The 19,313-nt window shown below is 42.4% G+C and overlaps 2 non-coding genes across 2 annotated transcripts; both read left to right on the forward strand.

The window, feature by feature from the left end:
• The first annotated feature begins 5,612 nt into the window (after nucleotides 1-5,612).
• On the forward strand, nucleotides 5,613-5,702 carry TRNAI-UAU (transfer RNA isoleucine (anticodon UAU)). Its single transcript is given in 2 exon segments — nucleotides 5,613-5,650; nucleotides 5,667-5,702. It is a non-coding gene; the product is annotated as a tRNA-Ile (tRNA).
• Nucleotides 5,703-13,385: 7,683 nt separating this feature from the next.
• Nucleotides 13,386-13,475, forward strand: TRNAI-UAU (transfer RNA isoleucine (anticodon UAU)). The gene is given in 2 exon segments: nucleotides 13,386-13,423; nucleotides 13,440-13,475. It is a non-coding gene; the product is annotated as a tRNA-Ile (tRNA).
• Nucleotides 13,476-19,313: the final 5,838 nt, after the last annotated feature.

Here is a 19,313-nt window from a genome sequence, read left to right on the forward strand (position 1 = left end):
AGGGTGATCAAGCAGAGTCAACCCTCATCTGGCAAGAAAATCCATTGTCACATTAACACGATGTGCTGGAGCATTCTCGTAATGCAAGAGCCAAGTGTTGAGCGATGACATTGGACGGAGCTACTTGAGAGTGTGGATGACCTGAGGCAGACAAGTCTCACTGTACCACTTCGCAGTAATTGTGCTTTGTGTTTCTGGCACAACCCGAGTCAGGATGCCCCGTTTAGTGAAGAATACTGCAATCATACTTTTCTTCACTGACCTTGACTTTCGCACAGTCACATGAGTACCCTCATTTCAAACAGCCACATCTTGTTCTGAGATTTTGTTGAGACATCGTAATAATAAAGCCAACTTTCGTCACTTGTAACGATGCTATTGACGTTACCCGAAGTCCCATTTTCAAACTGTTCTAGCGTTTTTCGGCACCATTTCACTCGATGTGCCCTTTGTTCCTCTGAAAGTGAATGGGGAAAGTGAATGGTGGTGTAGAACTGAATGAATAGCTGGTGCAGGGATGTGGAGGGTCTCTTCTACCTGCCAATATGTCAACCGCCTCTCCTGCTGCAACATTTTCCTCACGGCTTCAATGTATTCCTCAGTCACTGTTTCAGACGGTAGTCCAGAACAAGGATCGTCTTCAACCCCAAAATTTCCCCTCTGGAACTCTTTCTACCAACGGAAAATTGTTGTCCGATGTGGACAGTCTTTCCCCAGCACAGGAGTCATTTCTTCCAGGCACTGGTCAACAGTTATTCACCTTTTGACCACACTGATATCTTAACTTGCTTTCAATCCCACTGCTTTGTAACGGCTGATGTGAAGATCGCGCCTTGCTGTCTTCTAGACTGGTTTCCACCCCTCTTTTCATCCCTCATCATAACAGAGGTGTCCAGCCAATCGTTTTTGTGTACTGCAAAACTTTGCTAGTGCCCTTTGTATCATCTTTTCCAACTGGCGCTTCGTATTGGGATTAAGAGCTGAAATTTGAAAGTTGACCATAAGGAAGTGTAGCCTAATTTTGGAATATAACTTCGACTGCCATCTGCAATAAACACTTCATAACTTTCACAAACAGCTGTAAAATATTGTATTTACCGTGCTTGGTGTACTTTTGACCGAAATAGGCCTGCATCAGAGCAATGCCCAGGCCCAAGGAAACAAAGAGTGACACATAGCCTACAGGACAATTATGGAAAGAATAGAACAAGAGTATCATTCTTCAGTGAACCACACACCACCAACAGATTGCAACATAAGTGAACTCTCAAGGGCAAAAGATAAACAGATGACATTCACTTATCATAAGTGACTTATCACAATCACAAATGCAGTAGGGTCAACTGTACATCAATTGGCACTAGTTGTAGTTCCTATTTGTATACGAAGCATGGGTCTTTTATAATATGCTCCTTCAACAACAACAACAACAACAACAACAACAACATAATAATAATAATAATAATAATAATAATAATAATAATAATAATAATAATAATAATTGTACCGGGCGGTACACCTCCACGCCGCTAATTCAAACATTGCGCCAGTTGGAACTCCTCTACCGGAAGAAGCCCGAACTTTAACAACCATGTTAATTCTAAAGTTTCTCAGAAGATGTCGCTATTGTAAATTTTGAAGAGCTCTGAACTGTGTCTTTTTCGATTTATATTTGTTTTCTCTGTAGTGAGAAGTGTGAACATTCTCTTCTAAATGGCACTACTGAAGAACTACAATTGTGCACCCTGGTGCGAAGTGAAGGAACTGTTTTTTGAGAAATTTTGTGTTCATAAGTTTGTTCTTTGTTAAATTTCTTTCAGTTATTTGGGTTGGCAGTATAACCCTTCTCTTTCCGCTTGTTTTGAATTTAGCCAATCCCGAATTTCTTTAATTAATTTTTAACCAATAATGTGTGTCTTCTCCGATATGGATATGTTGCTTGACCCTAGCCAATAAAGTTGAGGTGGGGGTGTGGGTTCTCATTCATGAAACGTCTCGAATTTTCCGCGAGGATATATAAACTGCTGATTTTCTTGTCTCCTGGCCACTTCAGTAACATCTTTACATGTGTGATTATGTAGCAGGGGGCGGGAAGCGCCTCTTTCTTCGGGCAGCAGTTCATCCATCAGGTAATGGCCTTTTAATAACTTCTTTGCTTGCTAGCTCAGCAGTTTAACCCTCGGGGCAGGTTCGAAACTTTTATCATGTAACTTTCCTTTAAAATGTAAAAGACACTTGGTATAAAATTCTGTCTCTTTGACTACAAATCGGGATAGAGAGTGCCTAACCCTCTCGAGCTCCCGCTCATATTGTTTTTGAGGTGACTACGTTTTCTCAACCGTTTTTCTTCGTTTCATAATCTAATAAAGTTTTCCTATCGTGTCACCTCCGTAGTATGGGATTAGCCCTTGCATAAGCGGCCTAGAGCCAAATAGGTTTTTAAAATGGTGTGTTAGGAGTGCAAGTTACGCCTCCACTCAAGTTGTTATTTTGGGGCCATGTAATTGTCCTGTTTCTTTATGGAATAGGCCTCAGTAGGTTGGGTATCATTACCCCTGTTCTTGTGTGCCCGTAGGACAGCTTGAAAGTGGAGTTTGGAGTGGCCTTTGAATGGGCTTGAACTTTGAGAGCGGGTTGCTCTTTCTTAAATTTGGTTTCTGTGTGCCTCGGGTAGGCTTTACTGGGTAATTGGGAGCTAGAGCTCTTTGGTATGATTGAGGTTTTCTGCCCCTTTGTTGAACGTTGTGTATAAGTAAAGTTGGGCTCATCGCTCAGGGATTGTGATTGTGGGGCTCGAAGCCCAAAAGCCATTAATAAACTGTAATTGTACATTCTTAACTTGTTGATATATATATATGAGTTCCTGTGTATTTGTTATTTCTTGATCTCGAAAAGAAAATATAACCTTTGTTAAATTTTAAATTAACTTTAATTTCGTAAGTTGAGACCTATTCATCCCAGCACCTTCTTTCACCTCTAACTACCACGGATAACTCCGTAACAATAATAATAATAATAATAATTTTTCCGGGGTATCCGTGGAACGCAGAGGTTAAAGAAGGTGCCGGGGTGAATGGATCTAACTACAATGTCAAGAATTAAATTTAAAACTTACACTGATGGTTATATTTTCAGAACTTCAAACTTAACAATATTTCATGGCAATAATACAGGTACAAGTAGCAATCATTAAACAAGATTGGGGAAAATCCAAGATTCAGAACCTTCACTCTTTGGGCTTTAAGCCCCTAATTTTACAATTTTACGAAAGGGAGAGGTATTATTTAATGAGGGGTAGAAATCCCCTAATTCAAGAGCACTTGCTCCCTAAATCACAATATCTAGCCTCCCAGAGGCACACTTTACAGTTACAAAACTTGGAATAGAGCTAACAGGCTCTCAGTTTCTTACTGCCTACTCAAGGCAACCTCAACTTACAAATAGTGATGAGACATTCGATTCATTTTACTGAATCGATTCATTTGATTCCGTTCACGTTACTGAATCGATACAGTGATTCGATTCACGGCTTGGTCACCGCTCCTATAAGGCGTTTTCAAGAAAATCGCAAGAGAATTTTCGCGTCGAATGTGTACCGGTGCGTTGCGATCACAAGCACGAGGTGGCGATGGTCGAGAGGTTAGCGTTGAAGCTCCGTAATCGCTGGATCACTGGATCGAGTCTCGCTTTTCACTTCTTGTTTTTCAACACTGGTCATATTCTTTCATATATATTGCAGGTCAGAGCGTCCAGGTGCAAAGCAGTTCCGGGTACCATACTCGATTTCACTGTCAGATATGAGGGATTTCACAAATCACAACAGGCATACATTTTCAGGAATACTTTATGCATTGGGCCGTTTACTTGTTGATAATTATAAATGATATATATTTGTTTTGTAGTCCACCTCCGTCGTGGAGTGGTTCGTGTGATTGGCTGCCACCCCCAGATGCCCGGGTTTGATTAACGACTCTGCCACGAAATTTGAAAAGTGGTACAAGGGCAGGAACGGGGTCCACTCAGCCTCGGGAGGTCACCTGAGTAGATGGGGTTCTATTCCCTCCTCAGCCATCCTCGAAGTGGTTTTCCGTAGATTCCCATTTATTTCTCCTCCGGGTAAATACCGGGATGTAGGCCCCTACCTAATGTAAGGCCACGGCCACTTCCTTCCCTCTTCCTTGCCTATCCCTTCCAATCTTCCCATCTCTCCACAAGGCATAGCAGGTGAGGTCGCCTGGGCGAGGTACTGGTCATCCTACCCAGTTGTATACTCGACCCAAAATCTCGCGCTCCAGGACACCGCCCTTGAGGCGGTAGAGGTGGGATTCCTCGCTGAGTCCGAGGGAAAAACCGACCCTGGAGGGTAAACACATAAAGAAAGAAAGAAAGAAAGAAAGAAAGAAAGAAAGAAAGAAAGATATTTTTTATAATGATAAAGATTAGTAAAGAGCCAAATCATCATCATCATCATCATCTGTTTACCCTTCAGGTTCGGTTTTTCCCTCGGACTCAGCGAGGGACCCCACCTCTACTGCCTCATGGGCAGTGTCTGAGGTTCCAGGACAATGCCCCTGAGGCGGTAAATATAGAGCACCGCCTTTAGTCGCAGGAAAAAACCAACCTTGGAGGGAAAAGAGATTAAGAGGAAGTAGGGGAAGACGGAGAAGAAGAAGAGGAGGAAGGAAGAGCACTGGTATCGTAAACCAGGGGTCGTGAGTTAAATCCCCACAGTAGGGAGGGTATCCCCTACTTTAACATGCTACACTCAGTAAGCGCTTGAAGATATAACAAGGCAGTAGGTTGGTTCTAGAACCTTTAGCTCAGTGGCACAGCACTAGTCGTGTAAAGCATTTGTCTTGATTTCGATCCCCGTAGAAGACAAGTTATCTTCCATTGCTTTTCTTAATCTTGTTTACCATCCAGGTTTGACTTTTCCCTCGGACTCATTTCCTACGCCTAACCCCTCAAGAGGAGTGTCCTGAAGTGAGATACTTTGGGTTGGAGACAAAATTGCGAACGAGGACCAGTACCTCGACCTGCTATGCTGAACAGTGACTTTGTGGGGAGAATGGAAGATTGGACGGGATAGATAAGTAAGGGGTAAGGAAACGACCGTTGCCTTAGGTTAGGTATCTTCCCGGCATTTGCCTGGATGATAAAGCGGAAAACATTGAAACCCACTTCGAGGATGGCTGAGCTGGAAATTAAATTCCCCTCTACTTAGAGCTGACCTCCCGAGGCTGAGTGGATCCGGTTTCATCCCTCGTACCACTTGCCGTATATAATGGTAGAGCCGGGAATCGAACCCGGTATTCTGGGGTAGCAGCTAATCTCAGTAACCACTAGAACACAGAGGCGGACTCATATTTGTACGAATAAAATAAACTCTCTTCGCAATGTTTACCGTAAATAGCTGTTGGAAATGACGAAGACTCTCCAGGCGATGTTTATAATCAGCGTTCGCTTACTTCGATTTGCATTCTTTCCTGAGCGGTCAAGTACTGTCTAGAGTATCAATAAACAGCACCGTATGATCAAAGAGCGTGTACTAAGGATCCTTAAAATACCCTGGCAGTAATTAGTTGTTCATTGATGAGTCTAGTTAACCGAGTTCCCCAGTGGCGCAATTGGTTAGCGCACGGTACTTATAAGACAGTAGCCGAGAGATGCCGAGGTTGTGAGTTCGAGCCTCACCTGGGGAATAGTTTTTTAATGTTAAGCGTGTTCTTGTGCATCCAAATTGCAGAAAGTTTGAACAATTAATGAGGAAGAAAATGCCAGTGACAGTAAAGGGGAAGATCAAGAAGATACGTACAGCATATCAACAACTAAACGCTGATCAATTTATGGTGGAAGTAAGAAGAAAAACGATCGCATTATTTCAATTAGCCCGCCTGAATAGTGTTGTGGTTACCGTGATTAGCTTCCACTCTCGGAGGCCCGGTCTCGATTCTCCGCTTTGCCTCGAAATCTGAAAAGTGATACGAGAGCTGGAACGGGGTCCACTCAGCCTTGAGAGGTCAACTGAGTAGAGGTGGGTCCTATTCCCACCTCAGCCATCCTCGAAGTGGTTTTCCGTGGTTTCCCACTTCACCTCCAGGCGAATGCCGGGATGGTACCTAACTTAAGGCCACGGCCGCTTCCTTCCCTCATCCTTGCTTATCCTTTCCAATCTTCCCATCCCCGTAGAAGGCCCCTGTTCACCATAGCAGGTGAGGCCGCCTGGGCGAGGTACTGGTCATACTCCCCAGTTGTATCCCCCGTACAAGAGTCTGAAGCTCCAGGACACAGCCCTTGAGGCGGTAGAGGTGTGGTCCCTCGCTGAGTCCGAGAGAAAAGCCGAACCTGGAGGGTAAACAGATGATGACGAAAAAATACCTAAATAAATGAATAAATAAATAAATAAATAAATAAATAAATAAATAAATAAATAAATAAATAAATAAATAAATAAAGCGTTACTGAACATGTAACTAATAATATTTTAAATGCCGACGTCGAAAGATTGACTTTGTTCAAAAGCACGGCTCCCACTCTCGGATAATACCCATGTTCTTAAGATCCACAGGTTAATACTCTACCACTGGTAGCTGAGGGAATTCGAAGAGACCGTTGAGCCCAGTTCGGGCAACTGGAAACAATAGTCTGCTAGCAACAGCTAGAGACCTCCTGATAACTAATACACGATCCCAAGTTGATGGCCGCTACGGTAATTTAGAAGAAATCGATGCCTCCTAAGCTCACAAGGGGCAGGTACACTTTCTTATACATATTGATAATGAGTTAGTGTTGCAACCACAACCAGAATACAGCGCATTCAGATCTTGTTTAGTACAGTGGCAGAGAACTCGTCTTGTAAATCACGGGTAGTGATTTCAGTCCTCAGAGGAGGCACATTATGTGTTATTTATTTTCATACGTCCATACTGAGTCTCGGTTGGAATGTGTACCAGAGGAGTCTATTAACGCAAGTCCCCTTCGCTCAGTGGCAGAGCAATGGTCTTGTAAACCAGGGGTCGTGAGTTCAATCCTCACTGGAGGCAATATTATTAATTTTCGACGTCTTCACAGAATATTGCTTGGAAGCTGAAACAGAAGGGGGCATTTTTACAAGATCTCTAACCTCAATGGTAGATCACTGGTCTCTTAGCACAGGGGCCGTGAATGAGATCGTCACATGTGGCATGTGTTATTTATTATCCCACGTCCATACTGAGGCTGGTTTGGAAGCAAAACCAGTAAAACTTTTTGTACGAGCCTCCTGAGCTCAGTGGTAGAGCACTGGTCCCGTAAAACTGCGGTCGTGAGTCCAATGTGCACAGGAAGCAGGTAAGATATATTTTCACTCGTCCATACTGAGGTCCGATTGAAGCTGAACCCGAAAAGCGTTTTGGTACAAGTCATGTGTTCAGTCTTCTCAGAAAGCAAGTAATATATATTATCGCACATCCTTATTGAGTTTGGTTAGGAATCTCAACAAGAAGAAAGCTTTAGTACAGGCCTTCTCTGCTGAGTGGGAGGGCACCGATCTTGTTTACGAGGTGTTTGGGTTCAATAAACCCAGGGGGCTGTTCCTATATTTCTTCACTCGTCCTTACTGAGTTTACCTGTTAGCCGTACCAGAAAAAGGCGATAACATAAGCCCTCTTAACTCAGTGATAGAGCACTGGTATCGTAAACAGGGGGTCGTGAGTTCAATCCTCGCAGGAGGCAGGTGTATTATATTTCCTCTTATCCTTACTGAGTTTGGCACGGAAGCTGAACCAGAAGAGCCCATTACCACAGGTCATCTCAGCTCAGTGGCAGAGGACTGGTCTCGTAAACCAGGGGTCGTGAGTTTAATCCTCATAGGTTGCAAGTAATATTAAACCTCACACGACTATACAGAAGTTGGTTTAGAAGATGAAAAAGCATAACACAGCAATTAGAGCCCATTTATCTCATTGGAAGAGCACTATATTCTGCAGGAATTGTGTAGTGCTTAGTATGATTAGCTTCCACTCCCGCATGACCCGGGTTCGATACCCACCTCTGTCACGAAATTTGAAAAGTGCTGAAACCGGGTCCACTCAGCCTCTTGAGCTCAGCTGAGAAGAGGTGGGTCCATTCCCACCTCAGCCATTCTCGAAGTGATTTTCAAATTAAATGCAGGGATGATACCTGACTTACGGCCACGGCCGCTTCCTTCCCTCTTCCTTGTCTATTCTTTTCAATCTTTCCATCCCGCTGCAAGTTCCGTGATTCTCCACAGCAGGTGAGGCCGCCTGGGCGAGGCACTGGTCCTCCTCTGTAGCTGTTTACCCCGATCGAATGTCTCACGTTCCAGGACACTGCCCTTGAGGCGGTAAATGTAGAGCACCGACTTTAGTCGGAAAAAAGATAATAAGACGAAGTAGGGGAAGACGGAGAAGAAGAAGAGGAGGAAGGAAGAGCACTGGTATCGTAAACCAGGGGTCGTGAGTTAATCCCCACAGTAGGGACGTTATCTCCTACTTTAAAAACTACACTCAGTATGCGCTAGAAGCTCAAACAAGATAGTAGGTTGGTTCCAGAACCTTTAGCTCAGTGGCACAGCAGTAGTCGTGTAAACCATTAGTCTTGATTTCGATCCCCGTAGAAGACAAGTTATCTATCATTTCTTTTCTTAATCTTGTTTACCATCCAGTGTTGGCTTTTCCATCGGATTCATTTAAGGATCCCACGTCTACCCCCTCAAGGGGATTGTCCTAAAGCGAGGGACATTGGATTGGGACCAAAATTGCCAAGGAGGACCAGTACCTGGACCTGCTATGCTTCACAGTGACCTTGTGGGGAGAATATGAGACTGGACGGGATAGATAAGTAAGGGGTAAGGAAACGACCGTTGCCTTAGGTTAGGTACCTTCGCGGCATTTGCCTGGAGGATAAAGCGGAAAGCATGGAAAAGCACTTCGAGGATGGCTGAGCTGGAAATCGAACTCCCCTCTACTTAGCTGACCTCCCGAGGCTGAGTGGATCACTTTTCAGCCCTCGTACCACTTGTTGTATATAATGGTAGAGCCGGGAATCGAACCCGGCATTCTAGGGTAGCAGCTAATCTCAGTAACCACTAGAAACCAATGTCGGGCTCAGATTTGTACGAATAAGATGAACTCTCCTCGCAATGTTTACCGTAAAAAGCTGTTGAAAATGACGAAGGCTCTCCAGGCGATGTTTATAATCAGCATTCGCTTACTTCGATTTGCATTATTTCCTGATTGGTCAAGTACTATCTAGAGCAGGGATGGCAAACCTTTTCCCGCTAGTGTGCCATTTTAAGTCTGGTTTATTATTCTCAACTGTTGACTGTACCACTTGTTATTTTCCTTTAAGGAATGGCTGCAACCCAAACCCCCCCCCCCCCAACTCCCGCCTTCTTAATTCCCAATGACGTTTAATAATGCGTTGTTTTTTTAAATATATATCTTTTAAATGCATTCGATTGCATGTTTCGTGGCTGTATTTTGCAAATACATTAAAAATACAATACCGTGCTCCATAGCTGCAGTCGCTTAAGTGCGGCCAGTACCCAGTATTCGGGAGATAGTAGGTTCGAACCCGACTGTCGGCAGCCCTGAAAATGGTTTTCCGTGGTTTCCATTTTCCACACCATGCATATGCTGGGGCTATACCTTAATTAAGGCCATGGCCGATTCCTTCCCAACCTCGCCCTTTCCTTTCGCATCGTCGCAATAAAACCTATCTCTGTCGGTGCGACGTAAAAGAACTAGCAAAAAAAACAACACATTTTTAAGTATGTAAGTTTGGAGGATACTTAACATTACTTGTAAATATATACATAATAAGCTCCCATTGTAACACACTTCGTCTATAAATATTGTTAGATATAACAATTAAAAGTACTAATATTGCTAATGGGCTTTAAGTGAAATATCGTTCTCACATTTAGTACCCATGTCATGTATATTAAGTTCGTAAGTTCTTGTCTTCAGTAACACACACGAAGTACTTAATTATAACTGTTTACTTCGCAACGTTCATTGTAGAAAATAGATGTTCGTAGTCATATGGTGACCCAATCAAAGTAAGTAATGCTGTAGTAAGTTTCTTCATCACTGAAAACGTTTGTGAGGGGCTGTCCCATTGTTCACTGGCTTCTGTAGAAAGTATTCACCATCAACAGCACAGTCTATTTTCACTCATGCTTCACCAAGCTATACGAATTTGTTCACCCATGTAATGCTTTCTTCACATTCAATCAATTCTAAATGGTCAGTCAAAAATTGACCTTAATGTCACTCATTCGTACAATGTTGTGTTTTGTAATAAAGTGCAATGTCTTCTTCAACTCTCGAAAGTGGGAAAATCTCTTGGAAAATATTGGTTTTAAATTCTGTGAGACGTCCACACACTTCTTACAAATACCTTTTCTAACTTAAAATTAATTGATTTGCAAAATTTGACATCAGTTCAACTTGTACTTTAACTGAAGTAAAGTACTTAAAATTCTTGGTTTCAACATCTCTGAAGAATTCACGTTTTCTCTGGAATTATTTTATGATCTCAAACAATCTATCTGAAGTGTGTCCCTTTCCTTGGAGTTCCTTATTGATATCATTGTACACTGATGTAAAATCACGGAGAAACATTCATTCGCACAGCCAAATAGGATCCATGAGTTCTGGGAATTCTTCGTGCTTTTCTATCTACCTTCTTTCACACATAGGGCTTCCTTGTATATCATTCGATGGAAATATAAAATAGGGTCTTTAACTTGTTCTTTAAGGAATTTGACAAACCCATTATGAATAGCCACCATAATTGAGGCAATATCCTGTAAATCAAACCCCATTTTTAATACAAGTTCTTGCTTCACATCCGTCATTATATTTTTACCTATTGTCGTATTTCGTAAACTCAACAATTTAACTAATTCCTCCCTCATCACATTTCCACAAGGAAATCAGACGAAAAGAGCAATCGTTTATTGTAAGGTCACATCCGTGCTTTCATAAAGACATAGTGAATACATCTGGAAGTTATCCGAATCAGCTTTCAAATGCTCCGAAACATGTTCACTCATTCTTATTATCCTACCCCTGACAATATTTCGGCTGGCTTGCATTTCTTTAATTCTGTTTTGTACCGGTTGGTACCCCCCTACGCCGCACTTTTGAATTTTCCGCCTTAAGTAATCCTCTACCGGAGAAACTCTGAACTTTAGAAACTGGATTAACTCATAAGTTTCTCAGAAGATGTCACTACAGTAAAATTTGTGATTACAAAGTTGCCATTACTGTGTGGATTTCAATGTATTTTGTTTTCTATTGATCAAGAAGTGTGGACATTCTCTCATAGATGTCTCTACAGTAAAACTGGGATCATGCACCCTGGTGCGATGTGAATGAACTTTCTTCAAGAAATTTTTATTCAGAAGTTTATGTCTTTACTAAATTTTGTTATTTCATTTATGGGTTGGCAAAATTAATCTTTCTTTCCGCCAGTTTTGAACTTAGACAATCCCGAATTTCTTCAATTATTTTTTGACCAATCATGTCCTTCTTCGATGTTGATGTGTAACTCTAAGCTACCCAATAAAGTTGAGTGGGTGTGTCTTAATTATTCATGAAAGGTCTCGAACTTTCCCCGAGGGTTTAAAAACTGCTGATTTTCACGTCTCGTCGTCACTTCAACAACATCTAGCTTAGTGTATGGAAGTGTAGCAGGGGACGGGTAGCGCCATGTCCTTCGGGCAGCAGCTCTTCAACAAGGTAATGGCCGTTTAACATCTTTACTTCTTGCTAGCTCAGCAGTTTAACCCGCGGGGTAGGTCCGAAACCTTTAATATGTAACCTATCTCCTGAAATATGTAAACCTTTTTTCAGTCTTTGTAAAACCTCATTTATCTTTAACTGTAATTCTGGGATAGAGAGTGCTTTACCATCTCGAGCTCCCCTTCATTTCATTGTAGGTGACTACGTTTTCGTAACCAATTTTCTACTCTTCCTTAACGTGTTAAAATTTTTCTTATACGAGTCACCTCCCTAGTTTGGGATAGCCCAGGTGTCATCGGCCTAGTGCATCTTAGGTTTTAAAATGTGTATTTGGGAGTGCTGATACACGCCTCCATTCTTTCTGCGTTTAGGGCAATTTAAGTTAACCTGTTATTTTTTTCTATTAAGTCCCAGTAGGCTGGGTACTAGATACCCCTGTTTCATTGTAAGTTGTGCCTTGATGGCAATCATGTGTAAAAGCCTGGCATTGCCTTTAATAAGCTTGGAACATTGAGGGCAGGTCAGCTCTTGATGATGTGGTAAAGAGCCTCTAGGAGGACAGATATGGTTTTTGGAGCTAATGCTCCTTGAATGAAGGGGTTTTCTGCCCTTTGATCGAATGTGTGATTTGGTAAAGTTGGGCTAGTTGCTCAAGGATTGTGAAATTGGGGCTCGAAGCCCAGAATTTGGAAAGACCCCTGAACTTGTGCTTTCGTTTGTAAAGTTATCATTGAACCTGTGTTTCTTTAATTGTTATTTCACCTAGTGAAAATTTGTTAAATCTTATTGTTTATTGAAAATATTACCTTTATTAAAATTTTAATTCATCTTTCGGCCTTGTAGTTAGACCCATTCTAGCCCGCACCTTCCTTCACCTCTGCCTTCCACGGGTAACTCCGTAACACTGTTTATTATTTGTTGTTTGTTAGGAAAGCCTTCAGTGAATGTATCGGACATCAATAAGACAGTCTCTTTCAAGAACTCATCGTCAGAAATCTGTTTCCCATGCTCTAATTTGCAGTCAGACAAGCGCACTGATACTATTCCTTGGCCTGATACAGAACAACCAGTTTGTTTTTTGTATTGTTCGATTTTCTGTGAAACGAGCTCCCTTCCTTTTCATTTGGAATGGAACGAACATTTAAATTATTCGTCTCGAAACGGCGCTTTATGCCTACATTAAATGTGCGAGACACAACGGTTTTCAAGCACAGGCAACACAAAGCTTTATTGCTTCTTTCTATCACTCCGAATACCCTTGTCCACTGTTCTTGAAGAATCCGGTCACTACCTTTGTTAAGTTCCTGTTCTTTTCGGCACCGAAAACATGTTTGTGAGCTCCGTATACAAACGACATTCAATAAACAGTAACACACAACGAATAATCACGCGCTACTGGCTACCGCACACAAGTCAAACTTCACTCCCTGGCTGACTGACGGCCATTATTTCTTACACGTGAAGCACCATGACTATACGATCCATGAGAACAAGATGTATATAACAACTTTTAATATGTTCATGTGGCCTGCCACCGAAATCGTGTTCGCGTGCCACCTAGTGACCTTTGTTAAGTCCTTAAAATCCCCAGGGAGTAATTAATTATTTATTGATTTGTCACGTAAACGAACTTCCCCAGTGGTGCAATTGGTTAGCGCACGGTACTTATAAGACAGTAGCCGAGAGATGCCGGGATTGTGAGTTCGAGCCTCACCTGGGGAATAGTTTTTTTTTATGTTAAGCGTGTTCTTGTGCACCCAAATTGCAGATAGTTTGTGTACCGGGTGGTACACCTCCATGCCGCTAATTCAAACTTCGCGCCAGTTGAAACTCCTCTACTGGAGGAAGTCTGAACTTTATCTACTGTGTTAATTTTCTAGTTTCTCAGAAGATGTCACTACTTGTAAATTTTCAAGTTTCTGAACTGGGTCGTTTTCGATGTATTTTTGTTTTGCCTGTAGTAAGAAGTGTGGACATTCTCTTCCAGATGGCACTACTGAAGAAATACAATTATGCACCCTAGTGCGAAGTGAAAGAACTATGTTTTTGAAGATATTTTGTGTTCATAAGTTTGTTCTTTGTTAAATTTCTTTCAGTTATTGTTTATGTTGGCAATATTAACCCCTTCCTTCCGCCAGGTTTGAATTTAGCCAATCCCGAATTTCTTTAATTAATTTATGACCAATCAGGTGTATCTTCTTCAACTTGGATATGTTGCTTAACCCTAGCCAATAAAATTCTTGTGGGCGGGTGTTCTCATTCCTGAAACGCCTCGAACTTTCCGCGAGAGTATATAAACTGCTGATTTTCGGGTCTCCGCGCCACTTCAGTAACATCTTTCAGTGTGTAAAGTACGTAGCAGGGGGCGGGAAGCGCCTCTTTCTTCGGGCAGCAGTTCATCCACAAGGTAATGGCCGTTTAATAACTTCTTTTCTTGCTAGCTCAGCAGTTTAACTCTCGGGGCAGGTCCGAAGCCTTTCCATGTAACTTTCCCTTAAAATGTAAAGACACTCGGTATCAATTCTATCTGTTTAAACTATAAATTGGGATAGAGAATGCTTAACCCTTTCGAGCTCCCACTCATATTGCTTTGAGGTGAACTTATTTTCTCAACCGTTTCTTCCAGTCTAGCGTAATGTAAATTGTCTTCTCATATAAGTCACCTCTTTAGTATGGGATTAGCCCTTGCATTAACGGCCTAGTGCCAAGTAGGTTTTAAACAAAATGTATTAGGAGTGCAGCTTCGCCTCCTCTCAAGTTGGTATTTTAGAGGCCAGGTAATTAACCTGTTTCTTTACTTAAAAGGCCTCAGTAGGTTGGGTATTTTACCCCTGTTTTCATGTCCTGGGAGGACAACTTGAAAGTGGAGTTTGGTGTGGCCTTTGATAGGCTGGAACTTAAGAGCGGGTTGCTCTTTCTAAAATTGTGTTTTCTGCGCGCCTCGAGGAGGCTTTACTGTGTAATTGGGAGCAAGTGCTCCTGGGCATGATTGGGGTCTTCTGCCCCTTTGTTGAATTCTGTATATCGTAAGGTTGGGCTTATAGCTCAAGAATTAGGTGTCTGGTTCTCGGAGCCCAAATCCTGTAATCATTGTAATTGTACATTTTCGAATTGTGTTTCGGCTACTGAGTACCTGTTCTATTTGTTATTTCTTAATCTTTAAAAGAAAATATAACCTTGTTAAATTTTATCTTAACTTTAATTTCGTATTTTGGGACCTGTTCACCCCCGCACCTTCTTTCACCTCTGCTGTTCCACAGAGACCTCGGAACAAGTGGTAGCAGAGCGTGGATGAATGGGTCTCAATTTAGCCCCTTTTGACGGCTAAACATTGCTTTGATTCGAACCCTAACAATTTTCTCAGTTGCTGGAATTTTTGATTTTTCCTTTTTCAAAATTGTTCTGTCATCATGTCCGGCCCTCGCGAGGTTCTTCATCCCTTCTATTGGCGTAAAGAGGAATTAATTTACGAACTATCTCTCAGAAATGTTCAATCTGGAGGCACGGTTGCAGTCGACTCCAATAAGCTAAAAGATTCCCTTGATTTGCCTATTACCATCCCGACTTTGGGAGAGAAAGGGATTGACAATGCTCTCTCCACGATCAATAACAATACTACTGAGCTAGCCTCTGTAGTTAGTTTTTTTGAAGTAAGTGATCCATCTCCTAATCAACTCAAAAGAGTACAGGCTAGGTTTTACCACTTTTATAATAGGGTATGTGATCTATTGTCTCTGAAGTTAAATGACGTTCAGGGTAAGGAAGCTAGCGTCCTTGCCGAAAATTTGTCCCAAATGTCTAGTAAGGTTAGTCAGTTGTTATCTGGATCTGCCATCCCTAAAGTCCACCAACCTATGGTAGTAAATACTGTTAGTGGGGAGGACTCCTCGAAAGAGGAAGGAAGTAGTACTGAGGCGACTACCCAACGTACATCTGCCCCATTAGAAACTATGTCAGATCATCGCAAGTCCATTCCTCCCTTTGTGTTAAATAATGCTCCTTCCGAATCTGTTTCTCCGCCACTTAGGCCCCTTCCTACTACGTCTCCGGGTTTCAGCAGTTTGCCGCATCCATTAGCAATGTTGCTCAGAGGTATTTCTAAGTTTTCTGTTAACACTACCAGTGAAGTTATTTCATTCCTAAGGTTTTTAGTTGAATTTCAGGATCATGCCCTTGTTTTTTCTCTTTCTCCATGTCAGATTTTGCAAATCATCTATCCCTATGCAATTGGTATTCTCTCAGACAAAATAGTAAGAGCCATTGCCGAGCAATCATCTATTGAAGACTTCCACGCCCACTTGCTAGCTAACTTCAACCCGGCTAGGGCAAGGTCCTCACTTATTCAGAAGTACTATTATCGTGTACAGCGGTTGGATGAAAACTTGGCAGATTTCATCCAAGATATTAAGTTCTATACTAGGGTGTTTGCTCTTCACTTCCCTGAAGATCAGATTGTACAGGCTATTGTGGAAGGTATTTCACCATCTTATAGGTCATATTCGTGTTTCGCGGCGTGCTCGCAAACCTTCTCTGAACTTGAAGCATTGGCCGTCTCAGCGGAAGGAGTTAGATACGCCGATTCCTTGCGTGTCGCGAAAGAACCCCCTCCTCCTTTTAGTAATGCTCGTCCTCCACCTCGCCGACCAGTCACACCCCGTAAATGTTATGCTTGCGGGTCGCCTGACCATCTTCGCAATAAATGTCCATTGGTCAAATCTAGTACGGCAAATAATGGAGCTGGTTCATCACAAGGTTGTTTTAAATGTGGGGCTTTTTCACATATCGCCAAGAATTGCCCAAATTCAAATAGCACCCCCTCCTGCTCAACTTCTGGTGCAACTTCCACCAATGTCACTAATAATAAGTGACTAGCGGCTTCGGCTGAGTCGACTAATTCAGCTTCCCAAGGCTCAGCCCCTGGTAAACAGGTCGAAAATTCAGGGAAAACTCAATCTTCAGATTTATCTTTTGAATGCCCCAAAGAATGTCTTAGGATTGCGGCGGATACCCCCGCACCTGTTCCTTTTCTTAAGATTGAATTAAATAATGAACCTGTAACAGCTCTTTTAGATTCAGGCAGTGTTTGTTCAATTATTTCGGCTAATGGTATTCAAAATTGAAATCTATTTGTAAACTACCTGACTATTGCTCATCTCCTGTTCAATATGTTTCGGCTAATTCTTCTCCATTTGAAATTTTAGGCTCTTTAAATGTCAAAATTCGTATTTTTAAATTTACATGGAAAATTAAATTGTTTGTGGCCAAGCACTTGTCTTGCCCCATAATATTGGGAGCTGACTTCATTTCTCACACCGGTCTAGTGGTCGACCTTCAGAGTAGGTCGTGCACTTTCAAATTTGCGTCTAATTGTAAAATCCAATTATTGAAATGTAATTCTGCATCATGTTCATCTATTTCGCCTACCCAGGATGAGATGTTGTTAGACCTTAGACATCTACCTGAGGAGCAGGCTGATAGTATTCGCAAGTTGTGTCAGTCGTTTCCAGAGGTGTTCTCTGATACTCTTGGTGTTACTGACCTGATCGAATACAAAATTGAGGTCACGGATTCGATTCCGGTCCGTTTTCCACCTTATAGGCTATCTCCACCTAAAATGAAGGCTCTGAAAGAAATCATTGATCAAATGTTAAAGGATGGTATTATTCGGCCCTCTAAGTCAGCGTATTCATCACCTATTTTTCTAGTCCCGAAACCCCAAGGGGGCTTAAGGCCTGTCATTGATTATAGGGCTCTCAATCGGAAGGTGGTATTACAATCTGTGCCCCTTCCTGACCTTCATTCTTGTTTTTCATGGTTTCGTAAGGCCAAGGTCTTCACCATCTTGGATTTGAATCAGGCTTATAATCAAATTCCCCTAGCTGAAGAGTCTAAACACCTTACAGCGTTTGCCACGGACTGGAATTTGTATGAATACAACCGCGTGCCTTTCGGGCTCCCCACGGGAGCAGCTGTACTCACTAGATTGCTAGATAGGGTCTTCTCCGACTTCAAATTCGAGTACTTGTATCACTATCTTGATGATGTCTTCGTATTTTCGGAGACTTTTGAAGAACATCTAGATCATCTGCGAGAAGTTCTCAACCGCCTTCGTAAGGCCGGGTTAACTGTGAAGTTGTCCAAGGTTGCCTTTGCTAAGCCCTCCATGTCATTCCTAGGGCATATTGTGTCACCTGATGGTGTTGCAGTCGATCACTCTAGAACACAGGCCATCCGTGATTTTAAACCTCCTAAGGACATCAAAGGTATCGCCAGGTTCATTGATATGGTGAATTTCTTCAGGAAGTTTATTCCTAACTTCGCTAATAGAGCGGCGCCCTTGAACCTTCTTCGTAGGAAAGGCATCAAATTCGAGTGGGGACCTTCTCAACAAGCCGCTTTTGAAGATCTTAAATTAGCTCTCTGTAATGAACCTGTCCTTGCTATGCCTGATTTCTCGAAGAAATTCATCGTTCAAACCGACGCGTCGTCGTCGGCGGTAGCTGCAGTCCTTCTTCAAGAGACTGAACTAGGGAGGCGACCCATCGCCTATGCATCTAGGACTCTATCGGCTCAAGAAGCCAAGTATTCCATCTATGAGCTCGAAGGTTTGGCAGTCTTATTTGCCTTAGAAAAGTTCCGTCTCTATCTGGAACATGTCAAATTCGACCTGGAGACAGATAATCAAGCCTTAAGCTGGGTCTTAGGTAGGCCGCGTCGTACTGGCCGTATAGCCCGTTGGGCCATCCGAATTTCTGCCTTCCAGTTTGATGTTAGGCATATCAGAGGTACTGAAAATGTTGTTGCAGACGGACTCAGCCGTATGTTTTCCAACGACGTCGAGACCCATGAACCGGTCGATATTTCATCACCTCCCGAGTCCATACTATCTGAGGTTAATGCCATCTTAACAGATGCTCCCATGCTCTTTAGGGACATTGAGAAATACCAACATGAAGATCCGACGCTGGCTCCGATAATGGAAACCCTTTCTTCTGGGGGACAGGTTGTCCCTTACGTACTAAGGAATGGTGTGTTATGTTGCCCTTCGAGGCATGATAAGATGATGAAAGTTGTCGTTCCAGCTGTTCTTGTACCTATGATCTTCAAGTACTATCATGAGACCCCATTGGGGGGGCATCTAGGCATCTTTAAAACTCGTGAAAAGATTCGTGAAAGGTTCATCTGGAAGGGTATGGACGGTGAAATCCGTGAAGTAGTAAAGGCTTGTAAATCCTGTTTGCTTAGTAAACCCACCATGTCCACCAAGGTAGGCCTTTTGTCTTCTCATCAGGCTTCGCGCCCAATGGAACGCCTGTATATTGATTATGTAGGACCCTTCCCCCAGTCAAAGGGAAATGCCAACAAGTTCATCTTTGTATGTGTAGATGGTTTTACAAGATTTCCTGGTTATTTCCGACTAAGCTGGCTACCGCTCAGTCCACCATTACTTGCCTAAATTCAATCTTGGCTTCGTTTGGTCCGTGTCAATATATTGTGTCTGATAATGCTAAGGCTTTTACATCTAATCTATTTCGTAAATTCTGCTTTGATCTATCCATC

Source organism: Anabrus simplex, chromosome 3, assembly GCF_040414725.1.
Source record: "Anabrus simplex isolate iqAnaSimp1 chromosome 3, ASM4041472v1, whole genome shotgun sequence".
In the NCBI taxonomy this organism is placed as follows: domain Eukaryota; kingdom Metazoa; phylum Arthropoda; class Insecta; order Orthoptera; family Tettigoniidae; genus Anabrus; species Anabrus simplex.